General features: G+C 40.8%; 1 long non-coding RNA gene across 1 annotated transcript; it reads left to right on the plus strand.

Annotated features, from left to right (window-relative positions):
- The first annotated feature begins 280 nt into the window (after nucleotides 1-280).
- On the plus strand, nucleotides 281-14,237 carry LOC119386490 (uncharacterized). Its single transcript, XR_007415575.1, has 3 exons — nucleotides 281-385; nucleotides 2,366-2,435; nucleotides 13,861-14,237. It is a non-coding gene; the product is annotated as an uncharacterized LOC119386490 (long non-coding RNA).
- The last annotated feature ends 231 nt before the right edge of the window (nucleotides 14,238-14,468 follow it).

The raw sequence follows: 14,468 nt of genomic DNA on the forward strand, positions 1-14,468 counted from the left end.
ATTGTGTGTTGTGTGTTGCCGTTACTGACGTAAGCGCAAGTTCTTCACTGAGTATGATCCGCGGCACCGTGCAAATAGTCACCAGATGCCGGCCGTGCGACTCCGTTCTATGCGACTCCTTTGTTCGGTGCGATCGAGGGACGTGATTCAAAGCTTTGGAGACCCTCTTTACACCGTGCCCTCTTCAAACGTTTCCACACATCAGTGAGTAGCAGCACCACAATCTTTACTCGACGGCACGCTCTGTGGGCCTAGAAAATGCCTTGACGTTCGAGCACTTCGGACAGCCGGACGCGGGTAGCTTGGCCGTTCCTTGCTCTGCGCATCGCTTGAAAACCGGCGGTCATCCTGCAGTGTACGCTGCCAGCGTGCTTTCTTGCCAGAGGTAAGTGATTTTGAATGTTACGCTTCGCACGTTGTCAGTCGTTCTTATTGTAATATGCGTTGTCGCTGAAGGAAATCGCATAACTTGTTGGTACCACATATCGTTGTTGTGTGCATGGTGCTTGCGCACGACGTTTGTCCAAGAGCGTAATCAGTAGTTATATAAAGTTTTGGTAATTAGCTCATACGCACGCACTGCGCTATGTTTAAATTTGCTGAAAGGAGACATTTTTCTCAGACACACCATGGTCATGTGTTTTATGCGTGCAGTTTACAATTGTCAACTTACCTGGGGTAAAGCAATGAAATCAAAGCTTGATTTATTTTTTTCTTTTGAACGAGCTCTAAAGGAATGATCTCCAGCCACCGTGTTGAGCCATGAGCCGTGAATCAGTACAGTGGGAGAAATAAAGTGTAAGTAGGGATATTTTCTTTAGGCGTGCATTTTGTGCGTCCTTAAGTAACGTGACCGTCAAAACCGTTTAGGTTAGCACTCTTGGACATTGTTTGTCGTCTTTTAAGCAATAGCTAAGGTAGATTTGCTAAAAATGCAATTTTTGCAGCATGACACTGTATTTAGTTTAGTCAGTTTGACCCATTTTTATGCGTGTTGACCTAATTTGGCAAGGCGTACTCCCATCTGAATTTGCTATTTCTTTCGGCACTGTATGTGCGTTCGTGCATCGCAGTTACCTGTGACAGTGGTATTACGTGCAAAATTCGTGAGCACGGGGTGTTGCTGGCACCTCGTGTTCACGAATTTTTCACCTCTTCAAGCTCCCATCTTGCCCTCAACTTCTGCCTTTATTGGATTGGTATTACTTGTTTCCTAACTTCTGCAGCTGTATAGCTTGTGGTAAGCACTCACCACTGTGTTTATGTGCTAGTGCGTTTACGTAAAACCACTCATACGCTATTCGCGCTCTACTGGTGGAGCGATAGGTGGACTGCAGTTTTCCATGACGCTGGCAAGTATCATAAAGCACCACTTAAACAGCGCTGTAATCGTACCCACGAACTAGAGCTCAGGCTCTGTTACGGCACCATAAATTTTTTTTGCTAAAGTATGCTAAATTGCATAAAGTATGCTATAAATGTGGTTGCACATTGTGTATGTTGCTAAGGGTACAAACAAGCCACCCTGCATCTAAGGTAGATAATATGGCACTCACATGGCTTGTATCGTTTCACGGGGAACGTGGCATAGACCAGGAATGAAGCGCCGTGTCATCCAATTCTTCCCTCACCTATGCCGGGCTACACGTTCAGCTGAATATGATAACGCACCAACTCGCCCAACTTCCCGTGTTAATCCACTGACATGGCACAGTGAAACACTGGCATGCGGAGCTTTGTTGGATGTAAAAAGACATGTAGACCACAGAAATTCTGTGCAACACTGGCATGCGGAGCTTTGTTGGATGTAAAAAGACGTGTAGACCACAGAAATTCTGCAAAAACTCTGCAATTTTCGTCAAGCACAAAGTGTATTTCTTATAAATTATGTTGAAGGCAGCAAAGCACATGCTGTCGACATTCATTCAGTAGAATCCATGGGAAAGTGTATTGAGCAATAATCACATGTACGATGAGGCTTTGAAAATTTCAAATAACATTTATTCACATTTTCTTAGAAGAGTAATTGTCGAATGCCCATTATAGCATGTGGCTGACAAGGATGTGGGTTATTAGTGAAATATATTGACCTCCCTCATGTTATTTTCTGTCTAACACATAAGCTAATCAGTGCATAATGTGTTAGTTCCATGATGAACGAAGTTAAAAATATCCCTGTATTTGTCAGTCCCATTTATTATTCAGTGTATGGTTTGCGTGAGACCATGCCTGCTTGGCATAACCTCTGAGTTGACTGGTAACAGCCTTATTACACAACTTTCTCTCAAAGCCTGTCCTACCAGATTTCTTTGGGAACAAACCAGACCAAATTCTCGGCAATGCTTTAACAAAGAAATTGTTGCAGCCGCCTCCCCTGCTGGTGATGACCATATGCAGCCAATGCTGATGTGAACCCGAGTGATGAACAAATGCAGGTAGGCCACAGCTCTGTTGTAAACAATTTTGACATTATTGTTGTCACAGATCAAACTTGCGATTTATGTGTGACTACTCACATGTGGTGAGGTTTAGTAAGTTTCATCTGCTATGCACGAACATAGGAACATGTAGGAGTGCTAATGTGGAGTAGGAATCTTCTATAATACATAGGACATATGTGCCACACATCAACATCAAATTTAAAATGCATTTAGATCTGAAGCTGCTCAATACTAAAGTGTATCATTTCTAGGTCTAGTTTAATCTATAACAACAACAACCTATATCAGGCACCAAAACAGCCGAATTTGTCCAGTCTAGAAACCGGTTACAGTGTTGTGTTGCTGTTCCGTGTACCCTGTGTATCAAGGATTATTCCTGTTTCCATTTGCATGTTTAGTAATGGCACCGCCCACAATTCCTGCATTGATTCAAGGAAATAGGGTCACATTCAGGAAATTTGGCTTTCATGTATACACCCTTGTACAGCAAAGAGATTTGTGTGTTATTGCTACAGGGTCATAATGAAGACAGCACAGAATACCACACACAAATACACACTATGCAGGGGCCTAGCCAGAAAATTTGTTAATGGTGGCGGTCTTGCTATACTTCATGTTTTTTGTGCATGTGTTCGTATGTGTGTGTGCGTTTATATGAACATGCAGCATTTCAAAATTTCGAGGGAGCTTGAAATCCCTCCTCCAGTTATGACAATCACGCCATGACTTGTGATGTTTTGTGCAATATTTCATTCTTTTTTGCTGTTTTCATTTCAACATGTGTGAACGTTCCTGGAGCACCATTTTGAAGCTTTCCTACATATTCAAAGTTAGATGGTGTTCTCACGGCGCTCTCTTTTTTATAATGCTACAGCACTTTTGGGCAATACAAGAAGCACAATTACACACACTATTGACCCTTGTAAGATTTTCCTTCTCATTGTGAACCAAGTAGGCTTGCAGTCAATCCTTGCTTTTGTTGTTGCATTGAACGTTACACATGGCTCTGAACATTCTCTCCTAGAGTTGAATTTTCGTGGTACTTTGGCGACACCTCATGCCAGCGCAGAGATACCCGTGGCATAAATGCATTTGTTCCAGATAGGCACACAAAAGCAATGCTTCCTGAGGCGTACAGTGCCTATCCATACTTTGTACACACATCTTCAAAGCCATATGATTTTGGTCACGAATGCCAAGTGGAACACGACAAAGAGATTCCTCCTATTGCGGTCTCCCTGGTACCAGTGAGTGGCACCATGGTGAATCTCTACCATACTCTGAGCTTCTTTAGCGCCGAAATTCGATCAAGGATGGAGATACCCTGTTAGAATGTATACCAGCCAGGCTAAACTTTTTTTAATGCATTGAGTGACACGTGCCAAGGTATGCTGACATTATGAAACCGTTAAGCGCACAAAGACGGGAACAAGAAGACGACACACAGCGCTTATTCCCGTCTTTGTGCGCTTAACGGTTTCATAATGTCAGTGTACCAACTAGCTCGGACCCAGCCTCTTATCCAAGGTATGCGGATTTGTTGAGTTTGACATCCCAGAAATTAACAGTAGCACATTTGTTCTTATAAAATAGTATTTTCGGTGGCCTCGAACCAAGCATTGGTGAGAAAACACATTCCACAAATACACAGCAGCAATGCACAGCAGGGTGATTCCACGAGAGATCAAACATGCCTGTCCGGTCGATATTTTTGTTTTGCCTGGGTTTTTGATGTGTAATGTGGGCGCACACAAAGTGCAGTGAACCGAAAATTTTATTTCCAAGAAACGCTCCCGGCACGGCAAAAAAAATATTTGAAGGTGGCGGTGCGGGCCTCCTGTTTTTGCTCACTGCGATGTTTTCGGATTTCACTGCAGAATTTAACGCGAACTATAAATGTAGTGTTGACATTTTTTTTTCCTCGTTTTAAAACACAATACTGTGAATTACATCCATGCATTTTTTATGCCGTTCTCAAAAGGAAGAAAATGTGAAAAAATGGCAAACACGGTTGAAATAAAAAAAGTGCTAAGCTTGAGGCACCTTGGTGCCTTTCCTATTTCAAACAGAAACTTCAAAACAGTGTAAATATTGAAAAGAACCTTTGCAACATTTATACGGAAGATCATTTTCGTACGGGCAATGCAAAAAAAGAAAAAAATAGTTAAAGAAGCGAGTTTTTTTCAAAAAAGTTCATTTTCAAAAAATAAAAAAATCCGGTCTCAATTTTGACGACAATTTTTTATTGAAGAGCGCTTATGTCAGTGAACATACGGTTTTAATACCATATGTCCTCATTTGCTTTGTTCACGAGATATAACGGTCCAAAATGACTCTTGCTGTGTGTGCTCACTTTAGTGCGACTGATGGTTATCAGCTTGCATTGTGCGTAAATCTCTGTTTTAATTATTCTGACGCAGCAAAACCTTGCTCTGGTGGCTGTTCGTCAAGAAAAATATGTTCTCAGATTTTATTTGTGCCTAGCGTATGCGAAAGTGGGCTGCGGCCGCCCTCTAAAAGGTGAATAGGACTCTTTGTGGAACAATTTGGAGTCAATAACTATCATCAGTTTTTAAGTAGTGTCAGAACAATGCAAGAATTTCACGCTTTATGAGAATGCACATTCAGGCACTGCAGGAATGACCATTGTTTTAAGATATGGTGTAATTTTTTTATAGGCTAAGCGATGAGTCACTCACACACATTGCCTTGTGCCATATGGTGCATCACTACAATTTTCCTTCTTTGGTTCTTGTATTTTTTAGAAATCTGCTAAAAGGAGAGGGCAAGCAAACTTGTTACTATGAGCAACAGCTGTAACCTTCTTTTACACTCTTTTTATGAAACTCGCTCTGTTATTGAAATGCTGCATTAATTGAATAGCTACTCAGCCAGACATGATGAATGCGTATTAGCTTGTCTGCTTATTAGTGTCCGGTTTCTTTAAAATCTAATAAAACAAACAAAGATGTATATTCTATAGAAAAGGCCGTCAATAGGTGCATCACATATACTTCATTTTGCCCATCAAAACAACATATCTTTTGCGACTCACTTCTGCGGAACCTGTGTGGAAAAAGCGTAATAATGAAAGACAGTTTTCTCGTTCAAAACAAGTCATGTTTGTCTAGGTAATTGTGCCTTGCATTTTATTTTGCTCATATTTGTTAACCACAATTGCATGCTTGCAATGCACAACTCTATCAGTAGTGTGCTTGACTGGGACTGCAGTGGTCGGTGCATAAAAAAGGCAATGAAACAGCGTTAGACAAGAAGATGTGAAGATGACACACACCACTAGGAAACAAGGCAGTCAGAGCCAATGTGAATGCTTTCCTAGGTCTTTGGCCTAAAATGAAGTATATGCAATAGCAACCTGCTATCTACTAATACATATAAGCCAACGCAAAGCAAACTGGTGGCGTGGCCAACGTATCATTTTATTTTTGATTCAACAAACCTGGAAATACATAATTTTGCGCTTCTCTGTTGACTATGTCATTGCAATGTCTTAAGCAGCTATCTTGGCAACGGGGTTTAATAAAACTGTTCACCATGCTCATCAACTTTGTCTCGGGTATTTAGCTGGGAGAGAGCGATAGCTTGAGCCATTTTCACAGCTGATTGGGGAAGTCATGTATGTACTGTTGATCATCATTCAAAGCCTTATAACCTTTTCATGTCATCGACGTTTGTAAATATTAATCGTCTCAGAGTTCCAGATGAAGTGCATTTATAAAGATTTTTGTCCAGGTACTGTTACAAAAGTTGCACGCAGATAGCCTAGTAGGTAGCAGCCAAAATGCATTGTCACACACTGACGACGCATCTGGTCAAATTTACTTATGTTTGTAGCTTGTGGATGCTTCGAGAATTATTTCTTGGAAACTTTTTAAAATATGTGGCTAGCAGCTTATACGAGCTCGTGCTTTTGAACTTATATGCATTTTTATAGTAAAAACATGTATTTGTATTGTTTTGTTTAATATTTTGTATTGCGTTTTTTGCTCTAGATCTGCAAAGGAGCTGTCCTGAGGCGCCATGCTTACTCAAATCATGCAGCGAGAGTCAGGTAAGTGTTATGTTTCACCTTCCTGCAGCTGTGTTCGTGGTTCACTTGCAAATCTGTCATATTTTCATGAATTAGCAATGTGGGGACATTTTCTTCAAGACTGCGGTTGAGCAGCAAACAGTCGTGCCACTCTTCACCATCTTAAATGAAGGTAGGCATGCAAACACGGGCACAAGAGAGAAATCGGGACCGCAGAATTGCTGACTAACAACTGAAGAATTGCAGAGCGACTGAAAAGAAGGTAGACACAAACACTTACCTGCATACGGGCATGGGGCGACACTTAATCTGGCAGATGTGGGACTTTACGTGAGAGAAATGTGGACTTTACGTGAGAGAAATTAATATGCTAGGCATATCGATACTAGCGAATAGTAGCTTGCATTCATCAAATTTTGGTGTGCATATACGCCCTCGACAATGCAAAGATAAATTAGTGTGTTAGCCACTGGTTTACGGCCTCTTACGTTCCGTTAATCTGAATAACACAGCATCCCATCTGTGCTGTGTAGAAACAGCCACAGCTATAAAGAACCTTATAAACCAGAGCTACACGGCAATCAGTAAACTAGTGGGTGTGTGTTGCAAAAAAATATGTGAGTCTGCCTTTTGTGTATTCCCTGCTCATTCTTTCTCAGTACAGTGGCGCAAATCTTACCTGGCCCATTGGCAGCCATAGGGCAACATTAATGCCTTATCTACTTCCCACTTTCTTTAGCCTATGAGATAAGCACTGAATGTAAGGAACACCTAAGACACACTGTTACTATTGCTTTCTGCAACCACGTTCAGACGTAACAAAATGTGCTTCTTTAAACATTGAGCTACCGAGGCTACTACAACGCAAGAATGACCTACATCTAATAGATGTCTAGCCAGTTCATTAAAGCTGGTGCTCATTGTGTGCACACACGACTTGGTGAGAAAATACTTATGGCATGACACAGCAATGCCAGTACTATTCCTTAGAAACTTAGAATGCTTGGATGAGAAGTGGAACAGTAGTTTTGAAGATCTAGGAGCATACTGCCATCACACGTGGTTCCCCAGAAACACTAAGCTAATGTCCTGAAATTGTACTATTCTGTCATTCTGAGCCAGTTATTTAGTAAGGTTCAGCCCTCGTTCAATTACATCAAATTGTCTATTCATTGAAGTAACCACGGTTTCAAGTTTATCACCGCTACAAAAATCAATCATGTCCACGTAATTTTTGAAAAACCTCAATAATATCTTTACCTAAGGCCTCCTCTAAGCGTTTGTCAACTGTGCTAAGGTATAAATCACTGAGAATTGGGGCATCTTTAAACCAATTCAAGTTCATTGTGTCCATGGTATGCTTACTTGATATTTTGTTGTGGTTACCAATTTGAATCCATGGTTACCTCAGTGATTGAACAATTTGAGTTAAATGGAGCATGGCCGAAGTTTACTGAAGTATTGCTTCAGAATGATAGTATACAAACTTTAGGCATTTGCTTAGGCATTTGCATTTCAGGAAAAATAAGTTTGCTAGCAGTATTCTTCTGGATCTTCAATACTGTTATCAAACTTCAACTCCAAGCATTCTAAGCTTAGAAAAAATGCTATTTTCATGTCATGCTTTAACTCATCTCTCACAAGTCTGTACACAAAATGAAGGCCAGCTTTAACGCGCAGGTTACGCGTCCATTAGGTGCAGGTTATCCTCATTTTGCAGTAGCCACTGTCACTGAACGTTTAAAGAAGCCAATTGTGTCACGTGCAAACATGGATGCAAAAATTAACAGTAACAAGCGTGCCGTAGGTATTCTTTACATTCATTGCTTATCTCACAGGCTAAAGAAAGTGGGAACTGCATACAGTGTTAATGCTGTCTTTACGGCTGCCAATAAGCTATGTAAGATTTGCGCCACTTTGCAGAGAAAGAATAAACAGATAATAGACAAAAAGTGCACTAACATTTGTTTCGTAGAACACACCAACAAATTTACCGATTGCCGTACAGGTGTGGTATAATGTTTCTCTTCGCTGTTGCTGCTTCTCCAAAGAGCAAATGGGCCGCTATGTTTACCAGAGATTAACGAAACATCAGGAGTCATAAACTGGAGGTTTACTATCTAATATAACCTTGCATTGTCGAGAGTGTAAATGCACGCCAAAATTCGATGATTGCGTAGTTTCATTCAAGGGTGGAAATGTAAAAACCTGTAATATTAAAAGCCTGTGGAACCGCATGTGTGAGCTAGCTGTCAGCTGACTTGCATGACGAAGAAATCAGATTCCTGAAGTGTTATCTGTCACGTAAAGCTCCAAGTGTGCCGGATTGATAAGTGTCCCTATCCCTGCACATGTGTGTAAAGGTATTTGTGTCAACTTTCTTTTCCACCACTGTATGCCTCTTCATTTGTTTGTTGGTGTTTGTGTTGACCCCACTTCTTTCTTGTGTCTGCGTTTGCATGCCTACCTTCGTTTTAAGATGAATCATTACCAATTTGTTCAGCTTTCTTTCATTCTAAATATTCTTCACCAGCTTTGAATAGGTTGAACATGAGTCCAGTATTGCCGTACGAACTACAGAAATGATGCCGAGCACGTGTGGTAGCCTTTGAACTGCATGCGAAAGCCCGAGATTTCTGTGTCATCATGGCAAGGCACTTATATTCATAAGTTCTAGCCAGCACATCAGCCCTCGTCAAAAAAAGCACAGGAGAAATCTACCTATATCCCTTCTAACTGCAAAATAATCCAGATCTCCGAGTTCGTTTATAGTTCACAGTCAATCTATTGAAATGAATTGCAAGGTTGACATGACCTCGGAACTTACACATTTGTGTGACATTTGTGTGAAGACATCATCCAGCCATCACGTCACTGTAGATCCACAGTAAACAGGCAAAAATTCAACAAGTGCACCTGCAAAGATCTGAAAGGTGTTCTGAAAAACACAGTAATCTATGTCGTTCTGTGCATAACCTCACACAAAGCAGCTATTGGTCGTGCAGCAACGACTCAAACATATCCTCCTTGCCTACACCCAAGACATCACTTTCATATGTGAAGGGCTTAATGACTTCACCGGTGTTTTTTCTTGCCCTGAAAGAGTACGTCTCTCAACAAAAGGACCCACATCTGCAGAAATTTATATGCTGAGTGTTGCCATGTTCTTTGCTTTAAAACGACAAGAAAGAACGGCTCACTATCTTGTGGGTTCCCATGGTGAAAAATGGTCATAAGAGGCCTTTTTTACATCTCACGTAGACAGGAAGCTTATTGAGCTTCAAATTTCAGGACCACCTACTCAAGGTTCTTTTTTACTACAAACAAGGCATTTTTTTTTTTCACTTTCCGTGTGGTATAACAACAACTTTCCTGTTGGCTAGTAAAAAGTAATACCATGGCTGCCAAAGCATTTCACCTAAGTATTCAAGTAGACTGAGGAATAAGTGTGTTCCTGTTTTCTAATCATAAACAAGACCAATTTCTATAATATTTCGTGCCTTTGTACTTTCTGAGGCTTCGACAAAGTGATGGGCATGATCATAAGCTCAGTCAGCATTAGAATTTGTTCAGCACAAAGCTTTTGTTTGATTCTAAACTCCACTTTAATAGGTGAAATTTCTGAATCGATTCTAAGATGACTTGGCTTTTGCTCACGACACATTTAATCCTAAAATTCCAAAATGTGAAACACATGCATTGACGAGGAAATTTCATTGTGACGTTCAGGCACAAACAAATTTGTTAAGCATTCTACTCGAAGATGCTGGTAAATTACTTTGTGGCCAGCAAGTTTTGACATGCAGTAGACAAGGAAGATTTGTGTCTGTTGAAGCAAGGTGGTTTGTTTTGAAAAGGCATTGTTGGCAGAGGAAAGCATTTTCGAAAAAATGCGTGTGATACCTGGTGACTTGAACAAAAAGGTGATCTAATTACTGGATGGTCTGGAACTATGTGCTTTCAACCTCAGTAAAATGTGACAAATGTCTCCAACTTCACATGCTGTTCACAATCAAGAGCCCCAAGAGTCTTAGTTCTCACATCTTAATTTTTTTTAAATTTGGACATGGAAATATTGGTCTCTGTGTTCTTGCAAAAGCAGCTCTTTTCATTTGTTGTTGCGGACCCTTTCAGAGTAAGGGCTCGTTATGCTGAAGCGGTTCCTCAAATGTGAAGGTTGCTCAATTGTGTCATATTTGAATGTTGACATGTAGAACTTCTTCACTTGTAACTGCACGACAAAGTGTTTACATATGTAAGGGACTGTATACAAGGTAATAATGACTAGTTCGTTTCCAAACTGCCGAGGCTTTTTGTAAGGAATGTTGTCTGTATACATATCACTGATATTAAATGAAAGGGTGGCAGGATTGCATTGTCACACAAAAGTATGGCATATGTATGGGTTCTAATGTTGTATAAACTTGGTGATGTTTAAGAATGGTCGACGAAGTATACGTTCTGGTTCATAATTTAATACACTAGACAAGAACGAAGAAGAGACCAAAACAACACCAGCAAAATTTCAATGATGAACCAGTACCACCTTGCCCAACTGTCAGTTCTGATGGTGCCCTGATTAGAATCTTTAGGTCAGGAAATGATTACCTTTTCTTTATTGAGTGCTGATGGTTCGAGGCTACGGCAAATGCGCTCACTTTCTACGAAAAAAGTGATGCTAGTTTGAACGTCACGTCTGCTGTTCTGAGCAATGATAGCATTCAATTTGGGGACCCTATCATATAGGTCAGTGGCTGCTACATATGCTGGACATAAGCAGTCTGTTCGGCCAATTATATACTGCAGTTTGACCCATTCAGTGCTGGTGACAAATGGCATCAATGTTTGTTGCCTAAGACCTGTGTTGAATATTGAACAAATATGCTATGTCCATTTTGCATCTCTGCCATTTCTCAGACTGATTTTGTCCCATTTTTCCCTAGTTGCCATTATTTTTATCGCACTCAGCGAGTAATGCTGCTATTCTTTGGACGAAGAGGACGGAAAGCAATAGGCGAGCCCAGTTTTCGTTAAAAACTACTATATGAAAAACAAGTAATGGATTCAAAGAAAGCATGGGAAAAACAATTTAAACCTCTTTTAATTGCGCTTTATGGACATTTGATTTCATTCTTATGCTGCAGCATTCACAGCCATACAGTTAAACAGCACACTTATGATTAATGAAATTTGTAAGATATGGCCTACCAGAGTAATCTGTTTACTTAAGTATAAGTACTCTTTAGTAATCGCATTGTGTTTGAGCATAGGAATATGAACAAAAAATAGTATAAACAATTAAGACCATACACGTTACTGGATGACGTGGTTAGCTGTGCCTGTCCTCCACAAAGTTTTCTATAAGCTTTCATGCCTTCCCACCGTGCCAAAAAAAAAAGTTCTGCACGCAGCACATTCACGGCACACTAATGCAACACGCCCACACCATCTTGGACATGAAGAACGTTAGCATACATTGTAGCTTCTTTTTCTGTGCTGTTTCACTTAGACTTGCAAACTCAAGTGCCAGTGCACTTGTATTGGCACAAACAATCTTTAGTGAATTGCATCTGATGCCAACATATGTGTATGTGTATTTGTGTGTGTGTGTATTTTCAAGTCTATTACGAGAAATGAAAAAGAAGTTATTTCGAGGAGTGTCTCCCCTTAAAGGACACTAAAGTGATACCTTAGATCAGTTTAGACAAATAAATTATTCTTTAAGATCTGTAATGTCATTAATTTTACCTTCATAGGTAAATTAGTAGAAGAGGAAATGAAGGCCAGTGTTTCACTTGTTGAATTTCATGCAAAAACTCAGCACATACATGTCAACATGACGTTGCGAATATCACGTCTTTTTGCGTATTTTGGCCATACTGGTTCGATAAAATTTTGTGAAACTTATGTTAAGATTTGGGTCTGTAGGAACACAATGTAAACAATATTGCCCGTAGCAGGTGCTGGCAAAATCTGATGTCACGGAGAGCTGGTGTGGGAACGTCTATGCAGCATCGCCTCGTGTATCTTCCTTTTGCGCATTATCTTGCTTACCAATGCCAGAAAGCAGAGCTAATTGGTAGGGATTCATCATAAAAGATGGTAGGCATGCAACATGGACACAAAAGAGAAGTTGGAACACAAACGCCGACTAACCTTATTCGGCTAGTCGGTTAGTCAGCATTTGTGTTGTCCTGACTTCTGTCTTGTGTTCATGTTTGCATGCCTACCGTCTTTTATGAATCGCCTACCAAGCATCTTCTCGCGTAAAGAGTGGTGCCTTTGGTACTCTGAAGTTGTTTGCCCTAAATGACAATTGTTTTTCTCTTTAAAATCTGTTTAACCCGTTTCCTACCACGGACGATCTGAGTTCGTACACGGTTTGTACTGCTCCTACCGAAGAACTGGGCTTGTCCACGCTGAAAGAAGCGTTTGGGTGCGCTGCAATTAAGATACTCTGATTCAGTTTGCTGCATTGTCTTTGACTTACACAGATAGTGCAGCAAAAATATAAAAACACGCTCAAAGCATGCATTTTATTGAGGACGGGCAGGATTCTGGCAACTTGAATTAGAAAAGGGTGTACGTGCGCGAGTGCCAGCAACAGCTTTGTTCAGCTTGTTCGCTTAAGTTTTGTGGAACGAAGAATATCAGTGCCCCTGCAAGTGTGGCAGCGACTACACAGAATATTTTTTTATAAATCCTCAGATTCGGATGACCACTGAATCTCAACGTATCGACAGTGCACGGCAATAGTAGTAAAGAAACCCCCAACGTTACGACGCGTCCAGGGCTTTTTTTACGGGCTCCTTGTCCCCACATATTATTTTTTTAATTTCAAACACATTTTCCGCACCAAAAACTGAATAAAAATTAGGGCACCTTCTGTGTTGCAGGGCAGTGAAGCCAATCTTCCGCATACTTTCAAAAAAATATTTTTCTTTTATCTTGCGCATAAAGTGCCTTTAAATAGTTTTTTAGTTTTTTCGGGACACGTGAAATCAAATGGGCAAATAAAAAATGGTATTTTCCTAGATTTTTAACAAAAAACTCGGTAGAGAAAGAGTTGAAGTGGTTGCTTGCATATTTTTGTCAAGGATGGCTGGCATAAGAAAAAGCGATATGGAGTCTCAAAGCGCACAGCAAGGTCATCCGTTGACGTACTTTGTAGCTAATGGGGTTTGCACACCAGCCTTGGCAATGAACTACGTACTAGAACGTTACGGACATGTGGACTGATACGTGCTGCCTTTTATTTGACTTGATACGGTTTAAGCTTTTGGTCAGTGATTGCAACTGGTTTCATTGATGTTAGTGCTCCAAATTTAGCAAAAGCAGTTTATTTGTTTTTATTCAATTCTGTTGTAGCATGCCTGGAAAAGTACTTCAAAGCACACCCCATCTGGCTGACTGCACTACCTCAAGAAAACTGCCTTTCTCCCATCTGCAAGTTCCTAAGAAGTTACTTTATGAAGCAAGCCAGCAGGGCGTACGTGTGAGGCATGGCAGCACGGAGAACAAATAAACATGAGTATTTGGTGCAAGATGCATTCATTGATTTCGTGCTGCATCAACGTGTGGCTGCATGCTTGGCCACGTGTAGACACAGCATGTAAACTCGTTAACCTCAATGGTAAAAGGTGGTCTATAATCACGTTAAGAAGCACGATGTCTTATTTTTGTAAATAATTGCATAGCTCGACTTTGACTCAGGCGTCCAACACCCATCATTATCTACCCATTATCTGCCCATCATCCAGCATACACCCAGCATGTCCATCACCCACCGTCCATCCATCATCTGTCCATCACCCAATATACACCCACCATCCGTCCACCATCTGTCCATCACCCAGTATCCACCCACCATCCGTCCATCACCCACCATTTGTCCACCACCCGTCCATCACCCACCATCTGTCCACCATGTGTCCATCATTACCCAGTACCATAATCCACCAAGATGATGGGTAGTG

Source organism: Rhipicephalus sanguineus, chromosome 3 (assembly GCF_013339695.2).
Source record: "Rhipicephalus sanguineus isolate Rsan-2018 chromosome 3, BIME_Rsan_1.4, whole genome shotgun sequence".
In the NCBI taxonomy this organism is placed as follows: domain Eukaryota; kingdom Metazoa; phylum Arthropoda; class Arachnida; order Ixodida; family Ixodidae; genus Rhipicephalus; species Rhipicephalus sanguineus.